The following is a 23,925-nucleotide window of genomic DNA, read 5'->3' as shown; positions in this document are numbered from 1 at the left end:
GAGTCAAAGCATTTAGAAAAGAAAGTCCTCCCTTATCCTTAGCTGATGAGAGAAAATCTTTCCTTGAGAGTCCATGACACTCCACATAGACTTAATGTGCCTGGAGAATGAGAGGCAAATTAGGACAGGCTTAAAATTCAAGTGTCAACAACACGGAACCTGTTTCTCAGTTTTCAGTTTTTGACTTTGACACATTGTGTGAATGTGCTACGAAATTTATCATTTCCCAAAGCATTTTTTTAAGCATAACTGACAAGTGCAGCCATCTAAAGTCAATTCTAGGTTCCTAAAAACAATGAATAGTCCAAGTTCTGAGAACAACCTATGCTGTATTACAAAAACAGAATGACTGGAATAGTTAAGAGTCAAGTGAAGTGGAATCCTGAATCTTGAAGGAAAAAGTGTACTAAGTGCCATGAGTCATTTATTTAATAACCACAGCTTTTCAAAGTCAAAGTTACCCCCCATTTTCCAGACAATGAAAATGAATGAATCAGTCACCAAGTGAGAAGCTCAGGCTAAAGCAGCTATTAATTAGTGGGAGGTGGGGGGGCTAAGACCCCAAATTCAGTGCTTCTCAAAAGTTAGTAAGTGATGAAGAGGGATAATTTTCTCACTTACTCAACTTCAATAATGACTAAATGTACCTGCTGTAGAGAATGCAAACATAAATAGAAGGAAAATAGAAAAAACTCAAAATTGGGCAATTTGGTGCCTTTTTATCATGTTTAAAATGATTCATGTTGAAAGGTTCGGCGCGGTAAAGAAAAGGAGGGCCAGGCTAAAGTTCTCAAAGGAAGGGAAAATTTATTGCGCCCCGGGCGGACCTCACGGACACCAGGTGGGGGTCAGTGAAGCCGCGCACCTTGTCAGGGAGAGGCAGGGTTTTATAGGGTGAGGAGAGGTCAGGGGGGAAAACTGGGTTGGTAGGGCTGGAAAAAGTTTGTAGGGCCCGAAAAGATTCCTAGGGCGGGGGGAGGTACTTTGTTTGAGAAAATATTCGTAGGGGTGTTACAGAGCAGGCCCATATAAAGCAGGTCACCTGGCTGTGGGTCCTCACCCGCGCTTAAAAAGGACTTATGAACACTCCACTGCAGGCGCACACGAAAGGTGAATAAAAAGTTTATTTACAAGGGAAGGGGAAATGAGGAAATGCACAATCAGGGGGGAAATAGGGAAATAAAGTCTTAAATGCGTCCTACCTGATCCGCTGACCTGGAAACCCAATTGCACTCTGAGAGCTGGCCGAGTCTCGAACTGGAGGGAATCCAAAAGGGAACCCCTCAAAGCCCACGTGTCTGGTTTTTATACCCAACCTGGCTGCTGAACCCCACCCTCAGGTCCCAGCCACCTTCCCTTTGGTAGTGATGGGATTTGTCTTTCCCCATGTCCTGATGGCTTTGGTCTGGAGTGGGGGTGGGGTCCACAAAGCCTGCATGGGATTAGTGCAGGACAGCCTTTCCCCCTGACAGGGGGAGGGGGAGGCTCCTTGTCTGAATCCTCCAGGCAGGCTTTTTCTATTTGCATTCTGGTGTCCTGCGTGGACCTTTCAAATACACAGTTTTAAAATGACGTGTAAAGGTTTCAGTTATTCCCTTGGAGAATTCAAGACAACAGAGCTCTGAGGCTCACAAAGTCAGAGCCGCCACCGCTCCCCATGATGGGGCTCAGTTTTGGTCGGCTGAGCGCCTCGCACCCCAGATCCTAGCACTTGCCCTGACTCTCAGTGTTGTGATCCTGCGTCATGCAACTCGGTTCTCTCCAACCGAGGCAGCCCCCCATGCAGCCTCAGTGAGAAAGCTTGTACCTCGCTGAAAATAAGCAACAACCTGATTGAAGTCTTGGTACTTGGCAGAGAAGGTGCTGATTAGGAGCAGGAACACACCCTCCTGCGCCTCTCTGTGTCGGTCACGCGATCCTGTGATCCGGGAGACAGAGCCGCGAGGCGCTGTAACTGGGGTGCAGCCTCGAACCAGCACACAGAGGCCCTGCCCGTCCCGCCCGCTCACTGAGGGCGTCTCGGCGCCCCAAATGCCAGGACAAGGCGACCCAGAGGATCGTCCCTCAGCTGCTGCACCCAGGACCCTGCACCGCGCCCTCGGGAAGGTGGACGCCCGTCCCGCAGCCGCGGCTCAGGCGAGAACCCCCCGCGGCCCTCGGGGCGCCTCGCTCAGGAGCGTGTTTCCACGCAGGACGCGGGTTCAGGACCGGGCGCCCCGGGAGCAGCAGCGGGAGACGCTCCGCGGCGGGGCCCCCCCATCCTCCCGGGCGCCCCCCTCGCCCTGGGGAGCGCGGGGACGGCCTGGGCGTCAGGAGCATCCCCGCGGGATGGGGCTCTAAGGGGCGGAGGCGGGGCCTCCTGGGGCGCTGCCCCCGGGGGCCTGGGGCGAAGGCGGAGCAGGTGCCACAGGGAGAGGCCTTCGTGCGGCTCCAGGACACCAGCTGTCGGGGGAGCGCGGGAACCCCCCCACCCCCCCCACCCCCCCCACCCCCGCGCCTCGTGACCCGGTTACACAGGCTCCTGCGGTGTAGATGCCGCCTGGGCCGCGCTGGCACGACGGCTCCCCGGGGTCCTGGGTGACCAGCTCCGCGGGGGGCCCCAGAACTGCCGCCCGAGGACTGTGGGGCGCCAGCAGGAGCGGCCCCCGCGCAGGGACCTCGCTCGCTCCGGTCAGGACAGAGAATATTTGCAACCCGCACCGCGGGGATCTCCGGGACCAAGCAAGAAACACGGGCAGTTCACGGAGGAGCGGAGGGTCCTGCCCGCTGAGGCCCCTTTCCTCGCCCGCGCGGGGAGCGCACCCCAGGGCCCGGCTCGGCCGGAGGGTGCGCCCCGTTTGTGTGGAGCCCCACGGAGTGCCAGCGCCTGCGCTCAGTCTCCTCTTTTAATTACACTTAAAAAAAAGATTTATTTTTATTTATGCATGCAAGAGCTGGGGTGTAGGGCAGAGATGGGGGAGAGGATTCACTGGAGACAGAGTGGGGAGCAGAACAGAACAGGTGCATCTACTGAAATCCACTGCTGAGGGGAGCAGCGGGAGACAGGAGGGTCTGTCGTGCCCTGTGGGTAGCTCCCGGCTGGGGATCCAACTCAAGCAAACTCAGGCTGTGGCGGTGGTAGTGCTGAGAGTTAACCCCTAGGCCACCAGGGAGGCCCTGGACACATGAACTTTTAAATACACGTGTGGGGGGCGGGGGAGGAACAGGTAAAGCAGGTTAATGGACTGAGGAGAAGGGTCACTGGACTTGGTGGGGGGTGTGGTTGGTCTCTACATTTATGGGGTGTCAAGCTGCCCTCCTGAAAGTGGTAACCAATGGCACCTCCATTTTTAAACAAAATAAGCAAATTGAAGACAAAACAAGAAAATAAAATTATAGGCGCAGCATAAAAAGAAATTCAACAGGCCTAAAAAAAAATCTATAAACCCAACCCAGGAATAAAAATGCATCTATTATAGAAAACATGCGTGCGGGCCAATATATGGAAAATACACATTAAGTCTTAAACATCTTCTGAAAAAGTAAAAATGAATTTCCTAGTTCTGTGCACGAAAGAGCCTGGACTCCCTCGAGTGGCCTCTTGCCCAGTTTGCCAGCAGCCAAGTTCCCCGGATGCTGGACTGTCAGGGTTAAAACTGGAGTCGTCCCGGGCAAGCCAGGGGCAGCCCCCTTGCAGTAACAACGAGCACACTCACCGCCCAGCGCACGGTTTCTAGATTCCCTTCCCTCTACCTGGATCCAGAGCTCCTGGGAGGATCGGCTGATGCCCGTCCTGCGGCAGGGGAGGGATAAGGTGAGGCGGGCGTGTTGTTGTGCCGAATGCGAAGGGAGATTTGTCCACAGGCCTGAAGAGACCAGTCCACGCTCATCTGTGGGGATGGGTGTGAACAGTGCTTGGCGCAGAGTGTGAGAGAAGAGAGGGGGATTGACTAGAGAGACGCTGAGACCTTTTGGAGTGATGACCATGTGCTGTGTTATGATTAGGGAGTTGGCTACGCAGGTGCACACATTTGTCAAAATTTCTCCAATTGTACCGTAACCCGTGGCTGATGCCAGAGACTGTTACAGGTGGTGCCCCTGGAGGGGGTGCTGGTGAGGATGGATAGCCCCAGGGGAAATACTAAAAGTATTGGACTTTGGGGTGGAGACTGATAAAAAATATAAGAGATGTAAGAAGCAGCCCCCAGGATTCGGTGTTTGGATTCCGCGTTTGAGGATTTGGTGCGTTTCAGGATTCCGTGTTCAGGATTCAGTGTTTTCTGATCTTCAGTGATTCCCGGGTCAGCCATTCCTGCCCCCACCATGCTGACCTTCCAGAAGGCTGGTGCGGGCCTCTGAAGGAGGTGGAGAGGCCTCCAGCAGCCAACCTCAGAGAGGAAACGTTCAGAGGCTTTGCAGTTGGCCGAGTGACTGAAATTGCTCCTGGTTTTTCTGCTGCTGCAGCCTGGCGGAGAAGGTGAAGACCTGGAGCAGGAGCCTCGCTGAGCTGTGAGTGCAGCCTTTGTCTGGTCGTTCGGCTGCTGCAGCTGCTGTTTTGGGTGTCATTTGTCTGGTGCTGTGCTGGGGCATCTTGGCAGCCCCAGGAACATCTCCTGTCGTGTCTCCTGCTGTGTCTCCTGCTGTCCCTGTGAGTTGGATCCTGGCCTGTATTCTACTTGCCACCTGCTCCAGGTCCGCAGTGTTGGGAAGACGCCATCTTGGGCGTGACCCTTGGTCTTGTCAAGCAGAAAACTTACCTGCTGGCATGGATGTGGCCTATTTTGGGAGAGGAGCTCCGTGTCCTCAGTGGTGGGAAGACGCCATCTTACCTGCTTTTTTGTTTAGGACTTGAAAGCCCTGGACTCTGCTTCGGGTGAAGTGAACAGCCATTTTCAGCCTCAGTAACTCTGTTTTTCCCTGGTTTGTTAAATAAATCCCATTGTTGTTGTTCCCTTAGCCTGAGTAGCCTGCAACTGTGCGCGTGGGTAAATAAACTCAGACACTGACTGACAAACTATTTGGACAGTGTCCTGGCTGGCTTTAGTGCCCCTTTCTGTCCCGTACCACAAACATGGGTGCACTTCATGTTTTTATATTTCATGTATTTTTTTATATTTAATATATCTTTTCTACATATATATAATGGGAACCAAGCAAGAAGTAGGCACCCACATGATTGATCAGGGGTGCACATTCAGCTCTCTCTGGATTGGAATTAGGGACAAAGATCGTGAAGCTGTCAGCATTAAGTCATGGCCATTGAGCTGATTGCTGTAGAAGTTACTGGTTTCTTGAACTGTTACGATAGTAGTGATAGAGGCCTGGTCCCTCCACGAGTCCACTCAGGAGGTTTTATTCCTGAAGTAGTGACTCTGCCGTCAGACTTTCACCATTCCCCATCCTTGGTGGAGGCAGGAGGCAGAGACAGCCCAGGCTGGGTTGGGGGGTACCCAGAGTTACTTGTTCTTGGAAACAGGCTTGTCCAGTTACTGGGAAATCCCTTCACTGGCAAAAAAGAAAGTCAACTCTTTGAGAAAACATCCCCTATCTTGATCTCTCTCTTTTTTAACTTGTCATTCATTCAGTGCAAATAACAGCACTTTCTGAGCAGGAGTCGGTGTGCCAGCGTTACCAAGCATCCTTGTCCTGCTTCCGGCTTCCGCTGGCCACGGGCACGCCGCTGGGAGCCAGGCCCTTCTTGCTGCTGGTCCCTGGTTGTGCTGGGCATGTGGCCTCAGACCAGGAGAGGAATCAGGTGGGGGAGGGAGCCAAGGTTTCTTACCAGGACTGTTGTTAGCATCTTGGGCAGGGCACATCTTTTGTGTGTGTGCAAAGTGTTCTGTGCATTTAGTTTAGGGCAAGCCTGAGAAGCTGCTGACTGCCCACAGCACTTCTCTCATTTGGTGAAACTGGAAGTGCCCCTTCTGTACTTCCAACACCCCTGGGTGGGTAGGACGCCCTGATGAGAACCCCTTGTCTACGTCAGGTGTGGGTGTCATGGTCTCCACCAAACAGCAACGCCCAGTCTTCTTGCCGGCTGGTTCTGAGCAGGGCCCTCCCCAAAACTTCTCCCTGTAACCAAAGGAGCAGGAAAGGGGCAGCCTCCAGCTGATACCCCCATCCCTGCCAGCACAGGCTTCTCATCCAAGTGCCCGTGAGCCAGGGTGTGGTTCATTGAGGAGACACCAGGGCAAGACCTACTCACACTCCAGACACCCCAAGTCCATGCCATTTGGTACAAGGGTGTCTGCAAACTGCAGCCAGGAGCCCTTTACACTCTGTGGGGGACACGCGCCACCTGGTGGGGACAGCGGACGCTCTGAGTGCGGTGCTGCCAAGTCAGTCACCAGGGCTGAGATGACAGCCCTGCTGGATGGCGAAGCCCGAGGGGAAGGCGCTAGAACCCCCCAACTCTGCACCAGCCTCATTCCCCTTAAGGAGGGAAAGTCCCCAGTGGGTGCCTCAGGGAAATCCAGGGTCACGGTGTTCTGGAGAGGGAGAGACACAGGGACAGGTGGGGACAGACAGGAATGGGGGTGACACTTGCTGCGTGTCCCAGGCCTGTGGGTTCAGAAGTCCTCACAGCCGCACATCTAGGGATGTGGGGCGGGGGCCTGTGCCACCCCCATTCCACAGATGGATGAGGAAGGGGGTCGGCCTCAAGGCGGGGAGACCTCTCTACACGGGACAGTCTCCCTCAGGACCGTGAGGAATAGAAGCTTTAGCTCCATAATGTGCAGCTCCTGCAGAGAATGTGGCTGCAGTAGCTCTATCTCACCAGATGGACGTGAGAGAAGGGAGTGTTCCCTGTTTGGGACATCCTCCACGTCCAGGGGCCCTCGAGCTGGGTCATGTCTTGCTGTGGGTAGGAGACACCCCACACCCTGGGGGATGGGGCTGTTCCTGTCCCCCAGGGGAGACGAGAAGAGAATGACACATACAGTGAAGTGACCACTGAGCCTGAGGAGAGCTGCTGTGCCCGCGGGGAGTGGCCGAGTGGCCGTGAGCGCGGGGCTGGGCAGGAGGCGATGGGAGTCCCAGGGCGGTCTTGTCCCCGTGAGGAAATCAGGGCTGTCCGCAGGCATGTCTGGAAGGCGAGGAAACACTTTCCAGAAACCTGTCTTCGGAGCTTGGGTGGCTGCAGGGAGGAAGCCCGGGGGGTGGACTGAGCCCGAGGGAGGAGGGACCACGTGGTGGAGTTGCCACTCCAGTGCCACAAACACAGGCCCTGGCGGGAGCATAGACGCGCTCCCGGGGTCACCACGTTGGCCTGGCGGGCTGGTTTATTCTCTGCCCCTGGAACAAGATGCGGCTTCTGTGAATCAAAATCTAACAAAAAAAGAAACTGTTAGATAATAAAAAGTCATAAATCACTTTTAATTAGAACACAGACTCGTTGGCCTAATAATAAAAAGTCAAAAGGAGGGGCAACCGAGGGCTTATTTGGGATTAAAGAATGAAAGCCACCTGGGGGCACAGTTTTAGGTAGAAATATAAAATGTGCCAGGAGGAGGGTAAAAGTGGGTTTTTTGGGGGGGAGAAAAGAGGAAGCTGATGTTATCGGTTAAAGTAATAGCACTGATTAGTGCTAATAAACTTAACTATTCTTGACCATGTAGCTTCTTTCTTTCTTGTTTTTTTTTTTTTTTTAAAGATTTATTTATTTACTTACACAAGCACTGGGTATGGTCAGAAGCGCAGGAGGGTGAGAGAATTCACCACAGCCAGAGTGGGGTGCAGAACAGGCAGACTAATGAAATCCACTGCTGAGGGGAGCAGCGGGTGAGACAGGAGAGGTCTACCACGCCATGTGGGACCCTTGCCGGCCGGCCGGGATGGAACCGGTGCTGCAGAGGCTGCAGACAGCTTCACAGCATGGCCCTCAACTGCCTGCGCCACCAGGGGAGGCCCATGCCCCTACTTTATTTTATTTAAATAATTTTTTTTAAACTTACATTTATTGAGGTGATGGTTTGCATCACAGTATCTGTCTTAGGGGTTTAAGATGACACTCTGCAAATGTCTTTCAACAAACCCACCACCAAAGCACCAGGAATCCTCCATCAGAACCCCCTGCCCTCTGGCCTCTGCTCCCAACCCACCACATGCCCCTTCTGGTGGCCTTAGTCAGAGTCCAATGTGCTCTGCCCCCTCCCCCCATTTTCTCCCCTCCCTCTCCCTCCTGGAGGCCTCAGATCTATGGTTTGAGCTTCCAAGGTTTTGTCTTGCCACAGGGCAGGGAGAGGGGCAGCCCAGACCCTGCAAGCCTGCCTGCTCTATACAGGTTCTGCCATCTGCCGCATCAACACAAAACATGAGAGTTTAATGGAAAGGAACTTTAATACAATGTGTAAACAATGCAGGAAAGACAAAGAATATGGATTCTAAATCAAGCACCCAGTTACCCGTCCCCGCGTGGGTAAAAGTCCACCCAAGCAGGAGTGGCCCAGAGCAAGGCCTGAAAGCTGCTCCAATTCTAAAGCATCTTCCCGTGGGGACCCACAGAAAAGGGTCAGAAACAACCAGACAAGTCTGGGAGGAAAAGAACAAATTCAAAATCAAGATAAAAGCTGCCATTGTCACCTCCCCACGGGTCTCACCCACATCTGTGTCACCCAGTCCCTGACCAAAAGGCAAGCGCAGTTTCTTCACGTGCCTCTCGGCTCCATGTGCCTCCTCCAGGGCTCCTTCTGGCTCCATCCTGCTTCCTTCCTTCCTCAGTCTCCTCTGCAGCTTTTTCTCCTCCCTTTAGCTCCACCCTCCCTTGGGTGGGGCAGGGAACCTGGAACCTCCCCTTTTCCTCAGGACTACCCTGTTACAGTCTGACCCCACTTAGGTCTGTTTTTCACAGGCTCAAGCGTAAGTGCCCAGTGCTCTGTGAGGAAACACTGTTGTTTAAAGTGGTGCCTTCTTCAGGCAGGTGTGCAGCAAGCTGGCTGCCCGCGGTGGGGGAGGGAGAGCAGGGACAGGGTGGGGGCTGCTCTGGCTCTGCCTTGTCTTCTTCTCCTTCTCTCTTTAACATGCTAATCTGGGATTGAATTGCAGGATGGAGAGGCATGTGGTGACTGTTCATGCTGGTGGCTTGTGGGGGCCCAAAGGTGGTCTTGCCTGACCACTGCTGTCTCTGTGGCAGGGGTTTGAAGCTCGCTCCCTCTCCTGAAGCTCTGGCCACCATCTGGTGCTGAGGGTTTCTCACTTACATTCTACACTGTGTTCCATGGGACAAGAAGTATGAAACATTGTGGAGACATTTGAATCTGGGTAAATTAAACATGTTCAGGGGGCTGTTGAGTTTTGGGGCCCTGGTGCATCCAGGCAGGTGCAGGCTCATCCAGGCATCAGACACGTATACTTGGGAAAGGAGCTGGAGCAAAGCCATCTGTCACAGACCCCCCCAGGACTGGAGATCCTCCAGTCCCAGCTAAACTGATGCTCCACCCGTCAGAACCCCATAGACTGAAAAACTGATTTGCATTAAGAGGACCTGAGTGGGGACTAGCCTGCCTTTTGTGTGCATTGGTGTTCCCTGGGCAGCAGGGCCCAATATTTCTTGGGGTTGCATTCTTGGGGCTGCATTCAGACTGAAGAGAAAAGATCTGCCAAGCACTTTGGGCTTTCTCTGGCGTCCTCTCACGGTCTCGTCCTCTCAGAGCCGTTCCGACATCCAAAGGTGAGGTCACCAGGTCTCCGGCTCTTTACATGTGAAAGGAATTTTTGGCTGAACACTACAAGGCCGGAGACACACAAAGATGTTAGCGTTTTCCCTCTGCCCCCAATTCTTTTGTTTTTTTACTATTTTTAAAAAATAATGTTATTTTTTGCACAGGAGAACCGAGGCATAGGCCAGGGAAATGGGGGGCTGATGAGAGGATTTTTCAGAGACAGATTGGGGAGAGAACAGGCAGATCCACTGAAATCTACTGCTGAGGGGAGCAGCGGGGAGACAGGGGTCTGAAGGGTCAAATGGCATCTGGTCCTGACGTTGGGCATTGCTTGAGAGCTGGACACCCTGGTTGCTTGCCTGGGGCCTAGGCACAGGGCCACGGAGCCTCAGCTGGGGTCCCCAGCACCCTAGAGACATTCAGGGGCAGGCGCTGTCTGTGGAGGTGCACCGCCCCCACGCTGGCACCAACACTTCTCTTCCAGGGCAGAGGTTGCTGGGGGGAGGAGAATGAAATCTGGGGAGCAAAACTGGGTACTACTCCCTCTCCCTGCTGCCAGGGAATCAGCAGGGACTCTGATGGTCCCAGGCCTCATCTGGAGACTCTGCAGGGCCACACCCTCAGCCCTTTCTGTGCACGTTTGGCTGGGGAGTCCTGGTGTGGGCCGGGAGTCTGGTGTCTGGTCTGACATGGAGCCTGGAGGGGCTGCCAGCCCCACTGATGTGGATTGGGAGAGGTCATGGGCCCCTGGGGTTCCCTTGAGTGAACTCCCACCAGAGCTCCCCGTTCAGCGGCACGCGGGACTATCCCCAGGAGAGTTCCCCACGGGCACAGGTGTTGATGCCATCCAAAGGGCAGGTCTATGTTAAGGAAAGAGAAGCGACGTGAAGGACTTTGCGCAGACACGAGCGGGCAGAAAGAGCTGCCCCTGAAGGGCCGTGTTTGTTAACAGAGATGGCTGCCAGGCCCGGGTGGGCAGGGGAGCTGCCTCCTGCCGGGCGAGTCTTCTTCTCTGTGGGAGGGCTCGTTCCTGTGGGCCTGGGCCCTGCTCTGAACTTCATTATGGCTGGGCTGGCGCCCAGGGATCTTTTCTACATGAGATTGGGATGGGGAGATTTGAAAGGACCAGGGGGTTTTTGACAATGGCCCCACCCTCCACATCCCCACCTCCAGCCCGAACCCCGGTCTGCGCCTCCAGGTACTCACTGTTCCAGAGAGCTTGTTGAATGGCTGTGTCCAACCTTTCTCCCCCCACCTCCGGGCTCTGGTCTTGTGATGTCTCCTTCCCGCATGTTCTACTCGTCGCCTCCACTGCCATGACAGATCTGCATTTTCTCACCTGCAGAACCAGGGCTCTGACCAGCTGACAGGGTTCTCCAGGACACCTGTGGCTCTGAGAGTCCAGCTCAGCGCTGGAGGATGGTCAGGGCTTTAGCTCACGTGCTTGGTGAAAGTGCGTCTTTCCACAGCCAGCAGGTGGCAGCAAAGCCCTGCCCTGAGGGGCCTGTGGGCCATGGGGGTGCTCAGTCTCCAGTCTCTGGGGCTCCAAGTCCAGGACTGCTGGCTCTGGGCCCTGCTGATGGAAATGACAGCAGCAGCAGCAGCAGCAGCAGCAGCAGCAGCAGCAGCAGCTTCTTTATTGAGAGCTCCACGGGCGCCCCCACACGTGGCTCCTGGGAACATTGCTCCCTGGGATGCTCAGTGTCTAAGGAAAGGTTCTGGGTCCCATTAAGAATGGGAAATGCTGCCTTCCAGAGCACCCCTCCCGCTCTGAGGGGTGCGCACATAGTTCCTGCCAGGATCAGAGAAATCCTTCAAGTGAAGTGAGGAGTTCAACTTTGTTTAACCCAGAGAACAGCCCCCGCCCGCCACCCCCCCACCCAACTATTTCTTTTCTAAAAACACAAGATCCCTCCACACCTACCTCCCAGCTCAGTCTCTGCTGAGGCTCTGGAAACAGGAATGCACTCTGGCTCGGGGGTGGGGCTCCTCCAGGCTGGGGCCTGAGGTGGGCCTGAGGTGCTGCCAGGGACCTTCCACACTCACAGCCTCCTCTGCCTGCCTCTCGTAAGCTTTCACTTTGGCCTGCAGCCTGCCCACCAGGTCCTGGAGCCAGAGGACGGCCTTGTGGTCCTCCTTAGCCTGTAACAAGGGCATCGTGTTGGGGCCCCAAATCCATTGCTGCTTCTCTGGGGTCTGATCCTCAGAGCATTTGCTGACTTTTTATTTTTTAATTTTTAAAAGATTTATTTATGCATGCATGCAAGAGCTGGGGTACAGGCCAGAGATGTGGGGGGTGAAAGGACCCACCAGAGACAGAGTGGAGAACAGAACAGGCAGATTGACTGAATTATGCTACTGAAGGGAGCAGCGGGGAGACAAGACAGGTCTGCTGCGCCGTGTGGTTTGCTCCCTGGCCAGGGATGGAATTTGTGCTGCAGAAGCTGTGGATTGCTTCATAGTGTTATAGGACAGGGAGAGGGGCAGCCCAAACCCCGCAAACCTGCCTATTCTAAATGGGTTCTGCCATCCGCCGCATCAACACAAAACATAGGAGACTTTAATGGGAAGGAACTTTAATACAACTAGGAAACAACACAGGAAAGGCAAAGAGTCTAGTTTCTAAATGAAGCACCCAAAGTCACCCGTCCCCTCGTGGGTAAAACTCCATCCATATGGGATTGGCCCAGAGCAAGGCCCCAAAGCCTGCCACAAGTCTAAAGCATCTCCAGTGGGGACCCACAGAAAAGGGTCAGAAACAACCGGACGAGCCCTGAAGGAAAAGAGCAAAATCAACATCAAGATAAAAGCAGACATTGTCACCTCCCCACGGGTCTCACCCACATCTGTGTCACCCCGTCCACGACCAAAAGACAAGCGCAGTTTCTTCACGTGTCTCTAGGCTCCATGCGCCTCCTCCAGGTCTCCTGGCTCCATCCTGCTTCCTTCCTCAGTCTCTTCTGCTGCTTCTCCTCTTCCTGCTCAGCTCCACCCTCCCTTGGGTGGGCCAGGGAACCTGGAACTTCCCCCTTTCCTGGGGACCACCCTGTTATAATAGTGCAGTGCTTAACCACTTGCACCACCAGGGAGGCCCTGACATTTTATTTTTTAAATAAATCTTTTAATTAATTTATTATTTTAAGGATTTATTTATTTATGCATACAAGAGCTGGGGTGCAGGTCAGAGGTGGGGTGACCTCTCACCCCACCTGGTGAGAGGTGAGTCCTCTCACCCCACTCTGGTGAGTCCTCTCACCCGAGACAGGGTGGGTAGCAGAACAGATGTATTGACTGAAACACACTGCTGAGGGGAGCAGCGGGGAGACAGGAGAGGTCTGCCTTGCCATGTGGGTAGCTCTCTGGCCGGGGATTGACCTCGTACCACAGTGGCTGCGGACAGCTTCATAGTGCTGAGACTTAGCCCCTTGTGCCACCAGGGAGGCCCCATTTGCTGACGTTTGTGGGCCCTCTACCTGGTAAGTCATCTCCTTGACCTTGTGTTCATCTCTGGGGGCCACCTTCAGAGCCTCAGCTCCCCTCTCTCTGCCTCCAGCTCATGTCTCAGCTCCTGCACCTGGGCATGGCGAGAGAACATGTCATCCAAGTCAGATCTCTGGGGCTTTTCTCATGGCCTCACTTGAGCTGAGCTCCCCTGTACAGGGGAGAATAGAGAGTTGTTTCGGGCCGAGGCAGCCAGGTGCACACAGCGCGGCTCAGAGACAGGCTCTGCCAGATGCCCCTTCCCTGGGGCCCGGGCGGCTCGGTCAGGGCTGTGCTTTCTGCAAGCTGCACCCCGATCCACGGGGCCCGGCTGGCCCAGGAAGGCAGCTGGGTAATGGAAGGCTCAGGGCCTGGGGTCCATGCAGATGTGCTCAGCCCAGGGGAGCAACTGAGCCCAAGCACGTTGGGCGCAGGTGAGTCACTGAAGATGAGTTTCCCTGTGCTTAGGACACAGACTCTAAGCACCTGCCCGGCCTCCCTTCAACGTGGAGATCAAATCAGACGACATGAATGTGCTTTTTTAAATGGTAAAGTGCCACACAGGGGGTGTTAATTTTATAGCTGCTCCTGCCCCTTCTGAAGTCTTTTTTAAAAAAAAGATTTATTTATTTACGTGTACAAGAGCAGAAGGCCAGGGCACAGGCATGGGGGGTTGGGGGGGAGAAGATTCACCAGAGACAGAGCAGGGAACAGAATAGGTGGATTGACTGGAATACACTGCTGAGGGGAGCAGCAGGCTAGGCAGGAGAGGTCTGCTGTGCCCTGTGGGAAGCTCCCTGGCTGGGGATGGAACTCGTGCCCCGGTGGCTGCAGACAGCTTCATAGGTTGTGTTTTAACCCCTTGCGCCACCCGGGAGGCCCTCTTCTGAAGTCTGGAGGGGAGAGGACAGTCACCAAGGCTGCTGGTCACCAAGTGCGGCTCCTGCTTCACAGTCCAGACAGAGACAAGAGGTGGGGGTGGTGACCAGGTGCTGGGGATCCCAGAGGCCAGAGACAGGGGTGACTCTGGACTTGCAGACCCACTAGATCGACCCTGAGAAAATCCAGAGGCTACCTGTTCAGGCCGACCCTGGGTCCCAGGAAGCTGTCTCTGTCCAGCTCAACAAAACACCTGTTGCCCCACGATGCTCTCCAGGCCTGGGGAAGGTTGAGGAAACTAAGAGGACTGGGCGGGTGGCAGTTGGAGGAGGGTCCAGACAGCTCACTACGTGGGGAGCCAGAAGGGCTGAGGAGGGCTCCCTGCCCCCCCAGGAATCCAGAACCCCAGAGGATGGCAGTGGATCCCATCCCTCCCTCAGGACAAGTGGACCCCGGCCTTCTGTTGGGTTCTTGCCTTGAGTTCCAGCTGACCAGTGTCTGCCTCTCTCCTGAGTCTCCCATGACCTAGTATCCTGCGTCAGCATCTGTCATTCTTCTTTCCCTGCAGAACTGTGGTGTGTTCTGGTCATCTTGCTTTAGCATATTTTGCTTATTTTTGTTTGAGAGTTTCGGGCTGCTTTCCTGACCTTAAGTGGTCTTATTCAGCCCTCTCTAGAGACAAGACTCCTACTGCTTTCCTGGCCAGACACCACCTCACAGCTGGCCCCATCCAGGCTCACACTGGTAGATCTCCATGTTTTTGTTTTTGTTTTAAAGATGTATGTATTTATGCATACAAGAGCTGGGGTAGATGCCAGAGATGCAGAGGATTCACCAGAGACAGAGTGGGGAACAGAACAGGCACACTGACTGAAATACACTGCTGAGGGGAGCAGTGGGCAAGTCTGTTGCGCCATGTGGGTTTTCCTCTGGCTGGGGATCTAACTCGTGCTGCAGTGGCTGTGGGTTGCTTCACAGTGTGGTGCTTAACCCCTTGTGCCACCAGGGAGGCCGTGGATCTCCATGCTTAATGCAGACTTGTGGTGAAGGCGTTGAGAGGAAAGCTGGTGGTGACCCTGTGAGAACTGCGGCTCCATCTGCTCTTCTTCTGAGTGGTGATCTCTCAGCCAGTTTTCACCATTGTAGGGTTCACCCCATTTTCTAAGGGAGTCTCAAGCCCTGCGTGATAGAATGATCTGTGTGACCTCCATGATGTGCTAAATTTCCTTGTGTGTCATTTCCTTGTAGAAAAATGCTCATTGGATTGAAACGGTTCGTTCCCTTTCACACCGGGCTGCGCTTCTTCTGATTGGGGAGCCCCGGACATGACGCTGTCTCGAGTCCCTTCCTTCCCCACCCCCACCTGCAGCTCCAGGCGACCTTCCCTGCCCATCCCTTCCCTCCACACCCAATTCTCTCTCTGCTTTTTTCTTGTACTTTGGATATTTTCAATCAAAAAGAACTCCTTGTCGGGCCTCCCTGGGGGCGCAAGGGGTCAAGCACAGCACTGTGAAGCTGTCCGCAGCCTCTGCAGCACGAGTTCAATTCCTGGCCAGGGAGCAACCCACATGGCGCAGCAGACCTCTCCTGTCACGCTCGCTGCTCCCCTCAGCAGTGGATTTAAGTAGATCCACCTGTTCTTCTCCCCACTCTGTCTCTGGTGACTCCTCTCACCCCCTGCACCTCTGGCCTGTACCCCAGTTCTTGAATACATAAATAAATCTTTAAAAAAAATTTTTTTTTGAAAAAAAAAAAAAAAAAAAACCTCCTTGTAGCTGAGCAAACAGCCAGTGTCCCTTGGTGGTGCTGCTCCCCCTTCCTTGTCAGACAGGGCTGCCTCCTGCCTCCCATCAGGACATGGCACCTCCTCTTGGGGGCGCTTCCGCAATGACCCTCTCGTTCCAGTTGTATCAACCATGTTGTCTGCCCTCCCTCTTCTTGTGAAAGTCAAAGTCAGCGCTTCAGAACACTCTTTCTTTGTGTCCCAGAACTGTCACTCCAAACTCCAATTCCAGAATTTCTCCTTGGCATGAAAAATTCTCATCATGAGTTGATGATCCTCACTGCTTGACAATATTGCCCGTGGGGTGGAGCACCTGCCGGGTGGTGAGGCGCTGAAGTCTGAGGATGCCACTGCCGGGGCTGGGCCCTCACTCCAGGGAGAAGGGGAAAATGCTCCTCTCAGGTTTCCCAGGAGGCAGCAGCAGGTCACCGCCACAGGACATGCCATGCGCAGGCAGGCAGGGCGGCAGCGCTGGTGCAGAGGAACTTCGCCTGCTGAGAGAGAGAACTGAGGACTGAGAGGCTAGGAGACCGCCCACGGCTGCCTGCTGAGATGTGGGGTTGGAGACACATGATTATAAGGCGTGGGGAAATGTGCATCCAAATTTGTATGATCCTGATGTCATTCCATGCTAGGTCCGGATTGAGATTCACTAAGTTTTGCCACCAGCAGCACAGGAGTAACTGGCCGTCTGTGCTGATCCGGCCCCGGTGCCCATCTGTCCCGTTACACTGGTGTCAGCTCCTTCACTTGGTTAGGGCTTGTCTGCCAGTCTGCTCCACTACCAAGCTTATGCTTTGCTAGTTATCACTAGCAAGGGTGATGCAGAGATTTACTAAGTGCGGTCATAAACCATCACGTTTAATCAAAACCATGACGTTTAATCAGAAAAGTCTCTCTTTGGACTCTCTGTCTTTGATTTCAGGGTCCTGCACCCCTTCTATCCCACGGCTGGGTCCAATCCCTGGAAAAGGGGTGAGGAGACCTCGCAGACAGACCCAACAGTCTGGAGATCTGGCCGCAGCTCCACAGACAGCAGCTAGGATGGTGCAGGTGATGGGAGCGGACAGCAGAGGCCAGGCAGGAAGAGGTTAGTGGGGCCCTAACTCTGAGCAGCCTGGGGGATCCTGGCTCAGCCCCGTGCTGTCACCTGGCAGCCAGCTTCCTGCAGACCCCAGGCCTCCAGGAAGCTACCCCTGCCTTGAGCAGAGAGGATGAGGGGAGATTTTGATGTTTTGGGGAGACACAGCTGGGCCGAATGGGATAGAAGGTGCAGGACCCTCAGATCCTGTGTGCACCCCCAGTGTGAGGAGAGGCTAAGACCCAGGGAAGAGGCTCTTAGCCCACAGCCTCCCAGGCCTGAGGGAGCAGCAGCCAGGCCGCCCTCTCAGGGGCTCCTAGTCTGACCTCAGGAGCAGGCACAGGCAGTTCCCTGAGCCTGGAGTCCTGACCCCCTCAGCCTGGGGCTGGCTCTGCTGTGGGAAGGAGGGAGGAGGCTCCACAGGCTGCAGCCCAGGGAGGGCGGGGCTTGGGGATGGGGTGACTGTGGAGGGGCAGACCCAGGAGAAGGGACCCAGGGTTCCCTCAGCCACTGGCACAAACTGGGTTTCTTTTCTGATGCAGAGATGCTGTTAGGAGCGCCTGATAGTGTGACTTTCTGGGCGCTGCCCCTTTTTGGCCTCCTCTCTATCTCCAGCTGCTAGTCCTGACCCCCAGGAGCTTCAGTCCTGCAGCAAATTCAAACACCTGCTGAGAGGCGCTGACTGGGAGGCCACAGTCAGCACCTTTCTGATTTGGAGAAAACCCAACACTTCATGCTCCATGCAGAGGCCCCTTCTCCTGGTGCTGATTGTGGGCGTCTCTGCACTTGAACTTCTCTGTACTTGAAGGACACTTTTCAAAGGCGAGGTCTTTTTCCACCTTTACCTCTACTGTGAAAATGAGACCCATCCCTGCACCGTCACCTTCCTCTGACAAATGATGTGTCTGGGGCCTCCTTGGTGCCGCAAGGGGTTAAGCCCATTACTATGAGGCTGTCTGTAGCCTCTGCAGCACCAGTATGGCCTCTGCAGCCAGGGAGCTACCCACATGGTGCAGCAGACCTCTCCTGTCTCCCCGCTGCTCCCCTCAGCAGTGTGTTTCAGTAGATCTGCCTGTTCTGCTCCCCACTCTGTCTCGGGTGAATCATCTCACACACACACCGCCCACCTCTGGCCTGCACCTCAGCTCTTGTATGCATAAATAAATACATCTTATAAAAAAAGAAACTCCTGCTGATTGCTGAGAAAACGCCCTGCAGGAAATGTCAAGTGCCATGAGTCATGTCCCCCAGTGTGTCTGGGTCCTGAACACTTGAAGCCCCGCACTGCCCACTTCCTTGTGTTCCAGTGTTAGTAACCCCCCAACTAATGCTGTAGGGACAGTCAGGACAGTCAGAACTATGTGGCAACTATACCCAAGGCATTCCCGCAGGGCAGCTGTAACGGCAGGAAGCGTACAGTGCAGGATCTCTATGACCCGAGCAGGCGGGGTGAAGAGGAGAGAGAGTAGAGGGGCTTTATTGGCAGGAAGGCAGGTGGTAGATTCAAATCTGCCTCCCTGATTAAGAATAGGGATGAGGTCATACAGGCTTTGGGGACTGGAGTTGAGAACAAATGAGAACAAAAAAGTTAAATTTTATTGGCCAAGGAGTGATTGAGTTCGGGGCAAAGAAATGTGGACTTGGCTGAAGCTTGTGGGCTAGTGTAGGGGCAGGAAGGGCACAGCGCAGGTTTTCTGATCCAGCAGACCAGGGTAAGGGAGGAGTCGGAGTCCTGGGGCCCTCAGTGGCTTTTCAGGCTTTTATTGGGATTTACCAGGTGCACAGCAGGCAGGGGTGCTGGGAGGCCGGGAGGTTGACAGGCCTCCCAGGCCCCAGGAAGTCTTCACTCTTTCTGGGCTCTCCGGCCTTCTCTCTGCTTCTCTGCTCTCAGCTTCTGCTGGCGTCCCCGTGATGCTGCCCTTAAAAGCCCAGCCTCAGCCCAGGTGAATCCCATCTACCTAGGCCCACACCCTACTCCAGAGGCCCACCATCAGGCATGCCTTTGGGACCGCAGGGATCCATCATCCATCCTGATGGCGGGAGGGCAGAAAAGCCTGCTATGTCACCTTACCCTCCAGCAGCCTTCCTACCCATTCTGGTGGGCTTAGGCATGGGCTTGGGGCTCAGGCATGGCTTCCTCTGTTGCATCAGTCTCTTTTGCAGGTGGGCACTTAGCCAGTCTCGTGTTTCTGCTCAGGAACTCACGAATAAACTCCAGGCTATAGAACGGTCATCACCATCTCTAGCCTCACTCCAGAGACAACTAACCTTGCTCGCACAGGTCTCTCCTCAGAACAGAAGGGCTCTGGATCTTCTGACAGCCGAAAAAGCGTTGTCCCTCAAAAAACAATGTTGCTATTACATCAGCAAATCAGGTTTGGTGGAATTGTAAGGTCGGTGCAGGGGGCCTGGTGAGGGCCTTGAAACTGCAGAGGAAATTCCACCTTTGCCTCAGCTCCTGGAACCAGAGGCCGCCACCCCACACAAACAGGATCTGATAACCATCAATCAGAAACCACCCAAAAAAACCCCCCAAAACAACAACTTCGGTTCCACTTACCCAGTTTCCTGCCTAACCTTTTGTAGGGTAAGGTAAAGGTATGATGAGGCTTTTCTGCCCTCCCGCTGTTAGGGTAGCTGAGGGAACCCTGCAGCCCTGAAAGCGAGCCTGATGGCGGGCACCTGGAGTGGGGTGTGGCCATGCGTAGGTGGGTACACCTGGGCTGAGACTGGGTTTATAAGGGTGGCGCAGCAGCGTGCAGTGTGGCTGTGTGGTGTCGGGGATGGAGTGCAGTGGGGTGCAGGGAGGAGTGTGGCGAGTGACAGAGCGCAACAGAGCACGGCACTACAGAAGCGGGGAGCATGAAGACCACAGGCCTGCTAGAACCGTTAATGAACCTACCTGCGATGGGTTGGTTGCGTCACACCTCTCCTCACCCTATAAACGGACATCTCCCCCCATAACGGGGAGACTTCTCTTTCCTAGGGCTGGGGCTGGGTTGGGCAGGAAGCTGAGCATGAAGAGCAGAGTTTTTTTTTTTTCTTCCCCCAAACTGGCTGTGGGGGTGGGCGAACCTCGCCCAGGCAGCGCAATAAAGGTCCTGCCTGTCAGAAGCTTGGCCTGGCCTCCTCTTCACCCGGCCAATCCTTTCAGGAATAGAGTGTAAAAAACTCTCAAAACTGGCCAAAGACACGGAGTGCCAGGTGAAAGGCGACAGCTCCCCACTGGCCTGGCTGAGTAGCCCTCTGGCTGCAGGGGTGCTCCCGCTCGTGGGACTAGTTTTAATGTTGTTATTTTTCCTCCTTGCCCTTGCAGCTCCGGTTCAACACCACGTTCCAGAGAGAACCTGCGCTACCTTCACTCAACTTGTGCTGCACTGCTACTCGCGCCTCCCCACCAGGAACCTGGCAATGGGCCCGACTTCTTGAGCTCCCCTCCCCCATAGCACCCCACATCAGGAAGTAACTAAGAGGTCCAGGTGTAAGGTCAAGGCCAGCGCAGGGAGGGTCAGGAGAGGGGAACTTGAACTGCTGCCCTCCACAGTCCAGGCGCTGCCTCTGCCTGGTTTGCACCGGTTTGATCAAAAACCTGGTCTGGGAAGCCTCCCTGAAAACAGCCAGTTTGGGGGAAGAAAAAAAAAAACTCTGCTCTGCATGCTCAGCTTCCTGCCCAACCCAGCCCCAGCCCTAGGAAAGCTCCGCCCCATCCCCCAAAGGATGCGAGTTCTCCAAGCCCCAGGTGGCTTGCTCAGGGGTGCAATAAAGCTCCTGCCTGGCAGGGACTGGGCCTGGCTCTGCTCTTCGTGGCGCCAATCCTTTCCACTAGAAAGCTGCGAATAAGATTGTTTAGGGCTCTTGTTTTCCTTTTTCACAAGGTTTCCCCACCCCTCGGAGAGTGCAGGCGCCTGGGCTCACCGGAGGGCAGTGGAGGCGGGACAGGGAAGGCCCAGGAGGCCTCGGTCACCTGAGATCAGGGAAGAGGCTGACCCTGAAGGGCGCCAGCGGGGCTGCGAGACGGGGCGGAGCGAAGCGCGGCAGAGCAGGCGCCGCCCCAGCTCGCGCCGTCCAGGGGGACAAGTCGGGGCTGCGGGGAAATTCCAGCCAACACAGAGGCCGGTTCCCCCCAGAAATAGGACGTGTGCATCCCCCTAGGACTTGGACCCTGGGCTGTGGTGAAGCGCTCGCTGCTGTGACAGCAGTTTGGCTTCCGGACGGCTCCCCGCCCCCCTTCCGCCCCCTCTTCCGCCGGCTGTGGCACCCCAAACTCCCGGGTGCGCGGGAACCCCTGACCGCCCTGCTCGGGCCGCTCCCCGCGAGGGGACAGGCGCCCCCGGCTAACAGGGGCTTTTTCTAAACCTGACGCAGACTCGGGGCGCGTCCAGGGGAGACTCTGCACCGGGACAAACACATAAAACGTGAATAAACACAACAGGCTTTTTTCTTTAGGGCGCTCCCGAGGCCGGGGCGGGGCCGGGGGCGGGTCTCCCCTGCAGACTCGCGTGGGGGTCCGGGGGCCGCTGTGTGGGGTGCGGGGGGCTCCGGGCTCCGGGGAGACCCTCAGAGTCTGGGGGAGGCCGAGGGGAGCAGGGGGGCCGTTTTGAGCCAACCTCCCCTTCCCGCGGTCCGGGCCTCTCCCCGCCGCAGCGCGGTGCCCCCCCTTCCTCACCGGCCACCCGTGTGGGGGCGTCTCAGGTCAGCTGCGCCCCCGGCGGCGATTTGCGGGGTGCGGGCGGCCCTGGCGGGGGCGGCCCCAGCAACCGAGCGAGACTTGCGCTCGGCGGGCCCTTCCGGGGCGGCCGGAGGACCCAGAGCCCAGACGCCCGGCAGGGGGGACCGGCGCTCACTCTCGGGGTGCAGAGGGGCCTGGGGGTGGGGGGCACGGCGACTCCTCCTCCGGGGGTGTCCCGTCCCGCCCCCGCCACGGGCCGGGAGATGACCCCACGCCGGGAGGAGGGGTCTTGGGGGGGCCGAGGGGGACGGCGCGGCCCCGCGGGAGCACGCGGGGTTCCCCGAGCCGAGGACCCCGGACGGCAGGGCCGAGGGGACCCGCGTCTCCCCGCCCCGCCCGCTCGGAGGCCGCGGCCCGGCCCGACGGGGACTCGCGGGTCGGGGGTTCGCGGGGCGCGTCCGTCCCCGCAGGTCCCGCCGGGTCCGGGGTCGTCAGCCCGTGTCGGGAACCCCCCGCCCCCCGCCCCCCGCCCAGCCCGGCCCCGCGTCTCCCCTCCCGCCCCCCAAGAACTCCGGGTGTCAGTTCCTGTCACCTACATCCCCTCATTTCAAGGCTGAAAAATTCCTTTTTTGGCCAAGGTGGTGACGGGGCGGGTCTGGGCCGGGTCCCCGGGGCGATTGGCTGCGGGGAGGCCCGCCCGTCCGGCGCGGTTTTTTTAAATTTAAATTCAAATTCATATTCATTCCCCACGCCTGAGCCGCTCCTGAGAGGCGTCTCTGTCAACTCCTCGGGTCCCTGCGCCTCTGTCCCAGCAGGAGAGACTGGGGGGTGAGCACCCCGCTCCCCCTGAGCTCTGAACCCCCGGGGGGACGGGACCGGCTCTGTCTGTAAGTCCAGGATGTGCTGTAGGGGCTGCCAGAGGGAAGCAAGTTTCTGCTTTGGGGGTACCTGGGGCGGGAGAGGCTGAGGGAATTCTCCTCACTTATGGGGTCTAGACCCCATAAGTGTGATTTTCCATTTCAGCGCCACCGGCACAATACAATACAGGATCTCAGACAAGTCCGCAGTCAGTGTGGGAACCCCCAGGAGCACCATGCAGGAGCCCTGGATCATCTCTCTGATCACCCTCCTCGCCTACACCATCCTGTTTGTCATCATCATCTACTTTATAACACGGAAGGTACCATGTGCAGGATGAGGGGATGTGAGGGGTCCGGGTGTGAGGGGGCCCGGGATCCCCAGGCAGGCCCTCCCCTCCCTGCCCCTGCTCCTGGGGGAAGGAGAGCAGGCGGGGAGGGCGCGTGTCCCTGGAGCAGGGACTGGGGTGAGCTGGGCCCTGAGAGCTGAGCCCCCTCCTGTAAGCCCGCGGTGGGGAGGGGCCACGGGCTCAGGGCCTGTGGGTGTCTGAGGGTGTAGCGGGTCCCTCCTGCCTCGGGGCAGATGTCTGCTGGGGTGGGGCCCCTGGGGGGTGGAGGGGGCAGCAGGCACAGGTCCTGGTTGTCCGAGGCTTTGCAGGGGTCACCGAGCAGTGGCATGGGGTCCCTACATGATGTGTCAAGGGGAGGGAAGCTCCATTCGGGGGCTCAGAATAGAGAGACTGGTCCAATCCCTGGACAAGGGGTGAGGAGACCTCACAGACAGACTCACTAGTCTGTATTCCAGCCTCAGCCCCACAAATAGCAGCTTGGATGGTGCAGCACAGGCCTGGCATGAGGTTAGAGGGGCAGCCAGAGAACCGGGAGGCCTGGACAGCCACTTAGCAGCCCCAGGGATCCTGGCTCAGCCCTGTGCTATCACCTGGCAGCCAGCCTTCCGCAGACCCCAGGCCCCCAAGAAGCTACCCCTGTCTTGAGCAGAAGGTACAAGGGGAGGTTTTGATGTTTTGGGGAGACACAGCTGGGCTGGATGGGGTTGAAAGGGACCCTCAGAGCCTGTGTGCACCCCCAGTGTGAGGAGAGGCTGCGACCCAGGGAAGAGGCTCTTAGCCCGCAGCCTCCCAGGCCTGAGGGAGCAGCCGCCAGGCCGCCCTCTCAGGGGCTCCCAGTCTGACCTCAGCAGCAGGCACAGGCAGTTCCCTGAGCCTGGAGTCCTGACCCCCCTCAGCCTGGGCTGGCTCTGCTGTGGGGAAGGAGGGAGGAGGCTCCACAGGCTGCAGCCCAGGGAGGGCGGGGCTTGGGGATGGGGTGACTGTGGAGGGGCAGACCCAGGAGAAGGGACCCAGGGTTCCCTCAGCCACTGGCACAAACTGGGGTTTCTTTTCTCATGCAGGTAGGCAGATTGCGGTACCCGGAATGGAGGATTAATTTTTGTTGGGTTTCTCCATGAGAGACCCTCCATCTCTAGATGCTGGTCAGCCGGGACCAGCCTCCAGCAAAATGTCGAGTCAGAGGTT

The 23,925-nt window shown here is 56.4% G+C and overlaps 1 protein-coding gene and 1 long non-coding RNA gene across 4 annotated transcripts in view; both read left to right on the top strand.

Annotated features, from left to right (window-relative positions):
- PRKN (parkin RBR E3 ubiquitin protein ligase) overlaps positions 1 to 23,925 on the top strand; it is a 1,086,879-nt gene that overhangs the window by 217,506 nt on the left and 845,448 nt on the right. The window lies entirely within an intron of this gene.
- On the top strand, positions 22,289 to 23,820 carry LOC119253502 (uncharacterized). 2 transcript variants are annotated; one of them, XR_005127102.2, is made up of 3 exons: positions 22,289 to 22,420; positions 22,557 to 22,713; positions 23,802 to 23,820. It is a non-coding gene; the product is annotated as an uncharacterized LOC119253502 (long non-coding RNA). The 2 variants fall into 2 exon arrangements; XR_005127103.2 differs by having other exon boundaries at positions 22,529 to 22,713.

The sequence above is a fragment of the Talpa occidentalis genome, unplaced genomic scaffold, assembly GCF_014898055.3.
Source record: "Talpa occidentalis isolate TD23 unplaced genomic scaffold, MPIMG_talOcc4v2.1 talOcc4.2, whole genome shotgun sequence".
NCBI classification, from domain to species: Eukaryota; Metazoa; Chordata; class Mammalia; order Eulipotyphla; family Talpidae; genus Talpa; species Talpa occidentalis.
Note: the sequence above shows the minus strand (reverse complement) of the source record. Positions and strands in the feature narration are given on the sequence as shown.